The sequence below is a fragment of the Ixodes scapularis genome, unplaced genomic scaffold, assembly GCF_016920785.2.
Source record: "Ixodes scapularis isolate PalLabHiFi unplaced genomic scaffold, ASM1692078v2 PGA_scaffold2__306_contigs__length_199485367, whole genome shotgun sequence".
NCBI classification, from domain to species: Eukaryota; Metazoa; Arthropoda; class Arachnida; order Ixodida; family Ixodidae; genus Ixodes; species Ixodes scapularis.
Window position 1 is genome coordinate 54,135,202 of NW_024609857.1, and position 10,626 is coordinate 54,145,827.

Sequence of the window (10,626 nt, forward strand, 5' to 3'; positions counted from 1 at the left end):
AGTGTCGCCAAGCTTAAAGGCAGACCGACCATACGCTGTCTAAACACGAATGTTTAATCACCGCCGATTAGAAGTCGTAACACCGAAACGAACATTAAAACCGGACTTAAAACTCCCCTCTAAGACCGCTAAGACTAGCGATGTGCGTCGTGGCCCCGCCCAACGACTCCCTAGGCGTGCGAAAAAAGCCTGGTGTCGAGCTTAACTGGCGGCGACAGGGTTTGACGCTCGAGCGCATGATCCTGGAAACGGTAAAGCAAGCCCCGTTTACCGATGGACGTGCGAGCATAGCTCTACTCGCTCAGGCCGTTTTGGTTCGCGCACGCACTTGCGCTCTCTCGCGTGCATGCTTGTTTGTTCTTCGACCGCGACCGGGGCCCGTGAGTCAGGCTTGCGCAAATAGATGGCCGCAATTCATGCAGAAGGTACTAGGCAAGGCCGTAATAGACCCCTGGGGACGGTGACGGGGCAGGCAGAGAAGGGCGCCGACGGAGGACAGCGCCCATTATCATGGACGGTCCAGTCTGCGGGTGGCGTCGTTTAGGCTGTTGTACGCGCCGAGCGGAAACGCCTGGCGTGAGCCGTTCGGTGTCTGCTTATGCAAACGCGAATGGATGCACTGGGCTGATACGTGGACATCGGTTGAGGAAGGCGTAGGCATTCGTTGCTTCCTATATGCAACCAAAATAGACTTCCCGTTGTTTCTTTCGTTCTTTTTTTTAACTATATTTTTAAAGATATTTTTTGTTCTTGCTTTTAAGCTGGTTTGTTTCAGTAAGGGTTTACCTTGGACTCGTTGAGTCTGGGTCATTATTTGAGAGTCAGAGCAAAAATAAATTGGATTTAACGAAAGTGTTCTGTCGTTGCGAACTGACTTCCAAATGCCGACCACGTTAGTGTGCTTTATTTTCGGGTTTTATGTTGTTTTTTTTTTTAATTCGGAGGGTAAAAATGGGGTGCTATTTTTTAAGTTGATAATCGGGGAGAATTCGCTTTTTTTTGTGGAACCATTGTGGTATTCCGGAAATTTCTGCTTTAATTTACAAATAGAGTAATTACTGCAATTTTTTGTTTTAATTTGTAGGGCAAAGATGAGGGCTATGTTTTAAGCTGGTAATCGGATAAAAACTAGGGTTTTATAACAAATACTTTTAGATTCGGCGTTTGTTTGGAAATGTATAACATAAGTGATAATGACAGTAAAGTGCATTAATCACTTCTAGGACATGAAACATTTTATTCGCAAAAGCTGGTCATCAATTTTTTACACATCATTGTTACCATACATCATCATCTGCATGCGAAACATTTCGGTCGCGATCCGACAACAATGTCAGCGCAGCATTTGCTAGCCTGGGGTAGGGCGCAGTAGAGTCATGCCAATACCCAATGGGTTCGAGAGCTGTGTTAGTGGAAGGCTTTTCTTCCTGCAAATACTGGTTGAACTCGACGTGAAGCAAATCTACAATACACCTCCTAGATAAAAAAAATCCTAAATGTTAACTTTTCCTGCATCACTAAACAAGGCCAACGTATGTAGGAGATTGGACACAATTACGGTGTCAGCATTTGATTGGAACGTTTGTCCAATCAGTAAGAACACGATTGCAAGCCGAATGCTGACACCGCAGTCGTGTCCAATCTCGTGCCTACCGTGGCCTTCTTTAGTGATGCAGGAAAATTCAACATTTAGGATTTTTTTTATCTAGGAGGTGTTGGCCTACGTCATCGGTCACGAAAATGAAGAAAGGTCGTTAGTCATCAAATGACGGACTCAGAAGAACGTTTCTGGAAAACTCCAGTATGGCTTTCAATGTCCATTATGTCAGCTGGTTTTCATTTGTCTGGGACGTTCCTTTTAACAGGGTGGTACAATTTTGAGGTGACTTTCGAGCAAAACTTTTCAGAACTTGTTTTCACTAATGTGGTTTTGCTCTTGGGTAATATAGAGAAAACAGCCCTTGCCTGATCGCTTTTAACGATCATCGTAAAAACGTTCGCTGGCAGTCTGCTGCCGCTTACGAGCTGATAAAAGCTGGGCATCGGAAGTTTTCCGCATTCAAGTGTTTTCTGGGTATCTAAAAGTGGTTCGAGCGTATCTCCCATCAGGATTGCACTGGAATAAAAAACCTCTTTTTCAGAAAGTATCAATCGAATGGCCTCTGCTGTGCTATCATGCGAGCTTTCAGAAAGTTCTGTTAACGAGCTTCAGATTTACATCGCAACAACAAGGGGTTTGTAGATTGCCATCTAGTCGGGACAACGAAAGGCGGCTTCTTTACATCAGATCGCAAGAGGCCGTGAAAAGCACAAATCGGTGTACTTGTGGTACAGCTTGTTAGCGTGCTTAAATAACGCTCCAAACTTGATCACTACGGATTGAACATCAGACACGCATGGTGCAGAAATGGCATGGTCAGCACTTACATGAATCAGATGTGCTAAATTTGTCACATGCAAGATGTGGATCGCTTCAGCTTGGCAAATGTTTCTTACAATTTTTCGCATGTAGTCCGCTGAGTCTGCGGCAACACTCACAACGTCTTTCCACGTCTTGCCTACAGTCAGGGGACAGGGGAGTCTTGCAGACTATACTGGCCGCCATGTAGTTGTTCGAAGCATTTACTCTCTCGACGTCGATCAAAACAACCTGCTTCTTTGTGTGCGTGTGCGTGTGTGTGTGCGTGTGTTTTGCTTTAGTAGCACAAGAGTGCGTTGATGATATACCACTCCAGGGATGTCTGGGGATTCGTCGACGATTAAACTTACTTTTACAGCTTGCTTCTAATCGCATATTTTCACCATGTCCATGTCAAAAGTTTCTTTCGTGTATTTCAACCGAAGTCTTTGTCCTGTCGGCATGGGCTTCGCGGCCTTGCATTATTTGCGTACGAAGTTCCCAGAGGTCTGTTCAACATGGTGCAGGGTGATTCCACTGTATGCCAGGGCACGAACGAAATCGCGGATCACGCTGTCTGCTCTATTTTTTTTTTCTGACGTTGCCTACAGGACACAATAATGGGTGTGGGCTGAGATGTTCCCACCTTCTCAGCTTCGTGGGTAGACATCTTGAAGTCCTTATGACGGGACGACGTTAGATGTTCGCGAATTCAGTCGTAGTGCTTCTTCTCTGGATCGGTGACCATCTCGGTGTTGCAATATTTGCACACTAAAGCGCGGCTGCCATTACTGTTTTTGTTGCGATCTGAAAATCTTCATTATTTTTACACCAGTCATTCAGTGTCTTTCGTTTTATTCTCATATCCAACGCTGGTTTGTTTTGTGTCGTGCGACTGTCTTTTTGTTAGCAATGCTAAAAAAAAGAAAAAAAAAACTAACGAGGTTAATTTTTTGAATCCCGGTCACCTTCTCACAGTCTTTTTTCTTCCTCCCCCCGAAAATGTCTCCCTTTTTTAGGTCCTTCGAATTCGAACGATGCCACCATTTTCAAGATATTGCTGTTTATGTAAAAACAGAATTTTGAGTGCAGTCGCCCTCTTCCCCGCCGTCGAAAAGGGAGTGGAAAGAACCGCCTATTTTGTACTTCTGGCGTGATTTGAAACGTAACGGCGCCAGTGTGCAAATAGTCCCCAACCACTTACGGTTCTGAACTAGACGGCGGGTTTTACAGTGTTTGCGAAGCGAAATCAGATATAAATGCAGTCTTCTGCAAATGGCCACTGATAGCACTATCAGACTTTATTCACTCTTATAAAATATTGAAGAGTAAAAAATTAGGAAATATACGTGAAACCGAAGCGTACTTCGACTACCCAATAGGTGGCGGCACTGAGTTTGTCGACAGGCAATTAAGGGCGAATAAAAGAGTTACATAAAATCAATATTTGGGGGATTGTTTGAAGTCACTGTCATTCGCTGAAGCCAACAAGATCTAGCTTCGTTCTCCCGAGGTCGGTAGTAGCACGTGTGCACAAAAAACTCCCATACACCACAAAAAAAAAAAAAAAAAAAATCGTGTAGGTGGTTTTGGAATTGGGCGAGATATCAAGTTTAACCCGATTTTCCTGAAATACGTTCGGGGTCCAAACACCGGGCAAAATCGGGTTTTATCCGAAAACGAATAACCCATATGTTCGACGTTGAAAAGTTTGAGAAGCGCGTTCGCAGTTTTGAGATTCATGAAACTTGGAGTTGAACATCTTAAAAAGTAGGCGTTTTAAGACGGCACTCTAATTTTTTCTTTCATGAGTAGCTGCGTAAACAATAAGCGTTCCGACTTGTAAACTCTGCAGCTGACGTTTCCAGAGCAAATGCTTTAGCCTCCCCGACGAGAGGCGATGAATGTGGGAAACAGAGCAATGTGTCTTCGCTTCTATAACTACTAGGGCTTTTTTTCTTTTTTTGTTTCTGGCATTTTGCAGGTTTTCTTTTATTGCTAAGGGACGAGTAGGATTCAAGCAGACAACGTGCTACGTAGTCACACAGATTGGCTATGTTAGATAAGTTAATAATAATAATAATAATAATCAATCAATCAATCAATCAATCAATGTTTATTAAAGTGTCCAGGAACAACCAATCGGTCTTAGTGCTGGCACACTAAAAAAAATGAGCAAAAACACACACATACAAACACGCATACACACGAGTGCAGAAGGAGAACGTAGTTCTCCAGTCTGAGAATAAAAATATTAACAAGTATGAAAGACACTCAGATTAACAAGGGAAATCAAAAGCACAAAACAGAGACATCACCAGGTGTGAGAGCAAAAAGCAAATACTACATCAGCGCTTCAACTGATCAGCCCTTTTCCTGCAAGAGGAAGATTTGAACAGCATTTCCGAACTTGCTCCCGCATGAGTTAAAAATATCAATTGTGTCAGAGTAGCGATTATAACACTCAGCCGATCTTTGGATCGGGTTTAAGTTACTAAAATGTCGAGCTATATAAAAAGATGATTGGAGCCGTGTAGGCACACGTGGAACTCTGAGGCTCACTTCGGTCAGAAGGCTGGGAGAGTTAATCGAGCCGTGCAGGGTCTTAAACAAAAACAACAAATCTGCCTTCACCCGACGCTGCTGGAGGCTCAACAAGTTGACAAGTTGCGAGTTACACACACCGTTCAGACAAGGATCACCATTTTCAAGGTAACGATATTTAAAGATGGAAATAAATTTGTTTTGGACTCGCTCGACAGATGAACTGTTAGTTTTGGAAATGCCGTTCCAAACAACCGAGGCGTACTCTAGCTGGGATCTAACTAAGGAACAATACAGCGTAAAAAAAGCGGACGGGCTTTTGAACTCCTTCGTTATGCGAGACACGGCACCTAACGTGTGCAAGGCCGATTGAACCACTTTGATGACGTGAGTGTCAAATCTCAAGGTTGAATCAAAGACAACTCCAAGGTCCCTCAGTTCACTTACACGTGACAGCAGTTCGCCATGATAACTATATGGAAAGAATATATCATGGGTCTTGCGAAAATATGTCATTACTTTTGTTTTAGAATGATTCAAACGGAGGTCATTGTCTAAACACCAAATAATAATAATAATAATAATAATAATAATAATAATAATAATAATTTTTTTCTCATCGAAGTGTCTTTATTAATTTGTCGCACCTATTCCAATTATTAACAGTCGATTTATTGAAGCAGCTCATAGTGTCTAAACGCAATTTTAGTCATTTACCCATGATTTGCACCTAGTGGTTGACCGAGGGCTCCAGGTAGACTGCATTTTTTTTTTTTTTACTTTTCCAAAGCATTCGATAAAGTTTCACACAAGCTGCTGCTATTAAACCTTAACAGTCTTAACATTGACGCAAACGTTCTGTCCTGTATAAATTTTCTCACTAATCGTTCCCAGTTTGCAACCGGTAACGATGAACATCACCACTCACCTCCGTCAATTCAGGAGTACCACAAGGTTCTGTATAAGGTCCGCTATTTTCCCTTATCTATATTAACGATTTGCCGAATTCGATATCTTCTTCAATTAGTTTATTCGCTGATGATTCTGCTATTTACAGAGAAGTTGCTAAATCCTCAAATGTTCTGAATTTACAAGCTGACATTAACCATGTTTCAAAATGGCGTAAATTCGGGGGGATGGAACTTAACCCGACTAAATGCAAAGCCACGAGAGTATCGCGGAAATGTAATGTTCCTTCTTATTTTCTCGAAACAGTCCCCTTACTTTCTGTCTCTTCTTATAAATACTTAGGTATGTATATAACCTCAAATATTTTCTGGCAAATGCATGTTGAGTATGCTATTAATAACGGTAATCGAATGCCTCGGTTATCTAAAACGAAGCTTTTCACTTGCCCCTTCATCTCTGAAACTAACCCTGTACAAAACGCTTGTACGCTCTAAATTACAATATGCTTCTTATATCTGGGACTCCGGTCATTCCAGACTAACTAGCGCCCTGGGATCAGTTCAGAATCGCTCTGCTCGTTTTATTCGTAATAACTTTAATCGCATCGCAAGCGTAAGCTCCACGAAAACTAGCCTGTCGTTGCCTAACGTCACTTTACGTCGAAAAAAAATTCACTTACGTCTCTTTCATAAGATATACCATACTAACTCATTACTTCACAACCGACTGCTAAATCATACGTCTTATATTCTGTCACGCACTGATGTATAAAGTAGACATTCAAAAATGTAACACTAATGCACTCCGAAAGTCATTCATTCCGAAAACTTCAGTGGATTGGAGCCTCCTTCCCACATCTATCGCAACAATTGTTCTTGACCACTTATTTAGAACTGCCATAAATAATCTATACTGCTCAGATTGAGCTGCAAAGTGTACTACTGCAACTGACCCCCACTACCCTCTGTAATGCCGATGACCTTGAGGGTATTTAAATAAATAAATAAATAAATAAACGTTTTTGAGAGTGAATTTTACAGCGCGATGCGGCACCTCAAAGACACTTTTTTATATTACGAACATAAAGTCTTAAAAAACAAGCCTGGAGCTGCACATGAGTGTTTGTGCGTCGAGCGTCACGACTGTTTCCGGATCGTTCTTTCGAATGTTTAAAAGCTCTGTATAAAAAAAGTGTTTCAAAGTCACCAGGATGTAGGATGCGCTGTCACCTTAGCAGCTGTGCCCACGCGCACTGATGTGTTGCACGGCGCCGCGCACTTGCTTTAGCTACATTGAGCTGGCCAATATCGAAGCTCCCGTCCAAGTGCGATTCAGCACTTGCTGATAAGCGTTTGTACGGCCCTGTGCGTATCAAGTCTAGGTTATTGTGCTTTGCTTAGTTTGTTTGTTTTGGTAAGGTTTAGTTTGTTTTTGTTTTGCTTTTTGCATCGAATACGCGACAAACAAATTTGCCACATCGCAAGTTCTGCTCGAAGGAGAGGCAAAAAATAAATTAAAATGACTGATTAATTTGTTCTATTCAATATTTGCTAAGAATTCATTTCAGATTTAAATGGCTCGCTGAGAAGCCTATCACACATTTTGCGCAATTCCTTGGGTCCGCAAAATGAAACAAGCAAACGATTGTATTTATAGCAGGTGTGTACCTCTTTTACTTTTGGGGGGGGGGGGGGGGGGGGCAGGGGGAGCTGGACGCTCAAGTGACAGCGTCTTACTAGACCTAACGGGTCCCGATCGCGCAGGCGAAACGTTTCGCGTCGACTGGGCAAATCAGCAGGCATTTACTTGGAACGAGTCTGGAAGCCAGCCATCGCTCCCGTCCAGCCAGTTGTTTTGAAGAAATGTTTGCTTACTAATTTACGAATTAAAAAAAAAATCTTGGAAGTAGTTAGAGATTAGCACTGGCATAATGGAAACAAAATGACACGCGAGGCCACTTCAACTGAAATATTTACTATGCATCAAAGAGGTTCTTGAGTCGGCGCTTGCCTGTTTTCAAGTTGATGAGATATTACTGCCTTACTTTAATTTCGTCCGAATTATATTAATAAAAACTACACCCTGTTCACCGGTCTTGTATTTCGGTAGAGCGTCTTCACGTACGAAACCCTCGATAATGTTTTGCTTGAGGGGCTAATAATTCAACTCAATCTATGACTCCAGCCGCACTAACGACATTAACTCTCGTCATGTTTTCTCGTTGACTTTGCATCGATTCCGCCTTGTAGCGCCAGTTCGCAACTAATTCAATCGCTGGTTACCGGGACTGCAGCATGAATCCTAGAACATATACAGATAAAGCAGTTTTCATTTGAATATATCGCACTACGCGACTGATTGCCATTCGTTTGGGTTTATTATTTTTTTTTTTTATTATGTCGATTTCGAGTTTTCGAACGCGTGGCATTATGAAAGATTGAAGCTTATGGAAAACTCGCGTGTGGGATTATTAATTCAACAGCCAAAGGTATTATTCAGACGGCGAAGCAGTCATTTATGCAGTAGCGGTCGAATGGGCGCAAAGGTTCTGCCTTCACTCGTATTTTGGTGTTCTGGTTTTATCCAAGTTGTTATTTTCAAATAGGCTTTTGAACCTGTATTAGACGTACTGGGGAGGTGAATAATTCAGAAGACTAGTCTAAGGATCCCCGAAACATTTAATTAGTATGGCTGCATGAAACCGTTTTTTTTTTTTTTTTTTTTTTAACGTCAAAACAGAAGGTACCGTGTAAGCTCTGTACAGCAGTTCGCATGGCCAGGAAACTTTCAAATAATGATTTGGCCTACCAACATGTAGAACAAGCGTTAGGAAGCCCTCATTAGTTAATTAATTGGACCATTGTGCTTGTCACATTGAAGATGCAAGGACAAACGGGGGAAATCTACGAAGACAGAGCCGTTCTCGTATAGAAGAGCAAAAAGAAACTCCTCTTCGGTCCAATGTTTTCGCCATACGAATTCGTCATTAGTTAATGACTCGCCCTGAGAAAGAACGGCGCCGTCATGAAAACAATTAGGTCGAGGACTTGGTTCTAGTTCTAGCATTCCCGACAAACCTTTGTTTTTGTTCTCGATGGAGGGAAGCGTCCCAACGTTTAGTGCTGCATTTACAGAAGAGGTACGGATCAAATATAAATATATTAAGTGTACACACACTTTGAGTCTGACGGCAATCTTTTCGGCCATATGCCAGAAAAAAAAAAACAAGTAAAAAATCTTGCAGAAAGATATTTTGTCATTGCGCTGCTGCACCTCAAAAATAGGGTTATAATAGTTTTTTTAAGTTATTTATATACAATTATTTATATTACAATACAAATAAAACAGTGATAGCGTAGACGAGCTGTTGTAGATTTACAATTTTTTTAAACAACCTGAGACTGGGTGGAGAATAAGTAGAATCCAGAATGAAAAAGGACAACGACTCAAAAGGCAACAGGATTTTGTAAGCAGTGAGAAGGTGCAGGCGAGCTCGTAATCAATCGACATCTTGTAAACCCTGAGATGGGGAACAACAATTTTTGATTTTGTCTTAAAAACAAAAACAAAAAAAACGTCTTAATATTCTTTTTTTTCCACTTTGAATTCCTCATATTCTCTACCCATTCTCAGGGAGCTTAAAAAATGTTGCGAATTCGGCTGTGTCTCGTTAATGTGGACGCATCTAGTTTTCCCCGAATATTAGTATATAATGTGAGTTGTTCCTAATAACGTGACACAAGTGCATGCAGTTACCCAGTTTGTACCAAAACATTTGTGAGTATACAGCGAACCATCCTGCTAACAGGTTTCGCGTTAACGAGATATGACGGTGTACAATAATAAAAATAGATACAATGTTTTTCTCTAGTGTCAGAGTCCTTCATGTTTGGTGCTTATTTGTACATTTCCATATAGGACTGTATTAACGTGTTCTGGGTGAGAGTCACAAGAACGCTGTCTATTTTCAAGAACCTAGGATTATAATACTCTATGTTCGATTGTATTTCCACAAACAGAAAGACGAGGCACTCTGCCTAGATGCAGGCGATCTCTAACTGTGTAAACATCTCCAAACCTAACCTGATGTATATACGTAACATGATGTATATACAGATCTATGTATATACAGATCTATAATCTATGTATATACATAACCAAACATAACCTGATCTATATACAGATCTTGGTAATGTACTGCATAGTCTCGCGTACATATGTCTGTCTTTCTTTTTATTGTCTGATGCCAGTGAAAGGAGGAAAATGAATGCAAAAACTTTGACTGCTACGTTTGCTGCAACCAACAATATTGATTTTTACGTAAACGTGAATTGTTTGTATTTCTGTGTCGGGCAACTATTCTCTTTTATTCTCTCGTTCAAAGGCAACTAAATCGTTTTTATTTAAGTGGCCGCTTTTATCTTAATTCTACACCTTATAAATGCGAAATTATATAAGTTTTTCTTGTGTGTTTTTTAGGGATAAAATAAAACTGACATAAAGTCGTACAATCATTTATGGTCAATCAATCTTTTCCCGAGGAATCACAGCATAATTTGCTTTTTGTTATCTCAAAACTGTAATTTCTATTCGTCCTAGATGGTACACAGTTTGATATAAACATCTGTTTTACGATAACGCCGGCTTCCAGTTGGAAGCTTCTGCCTGATTTTTTTAACCGACGGCAAGGCTACACCTCTGCAAAATTCTTCCTTCTCTCTTTTTTTTTAAACAGACATCTGTTGGATGAAACACGAATCATTACAAAGCTTCAT

The 10,626-nt window shown here is 41.1% G+C and overlaps 1 pseudogene; it reads right to left on the reverse strand.

Annotated features, from left to right (window-relative positions):
- Positions 1 to 2,283: 2,283 nt before the first annotated feature.
- Positions 2,284 to 3,068, reverse strand: LOC120844879 (annotated as a pseudogene).
- Between the last annotated feature and the right edge of the window lie 7,558 nt (positions 3,069 to 10,626).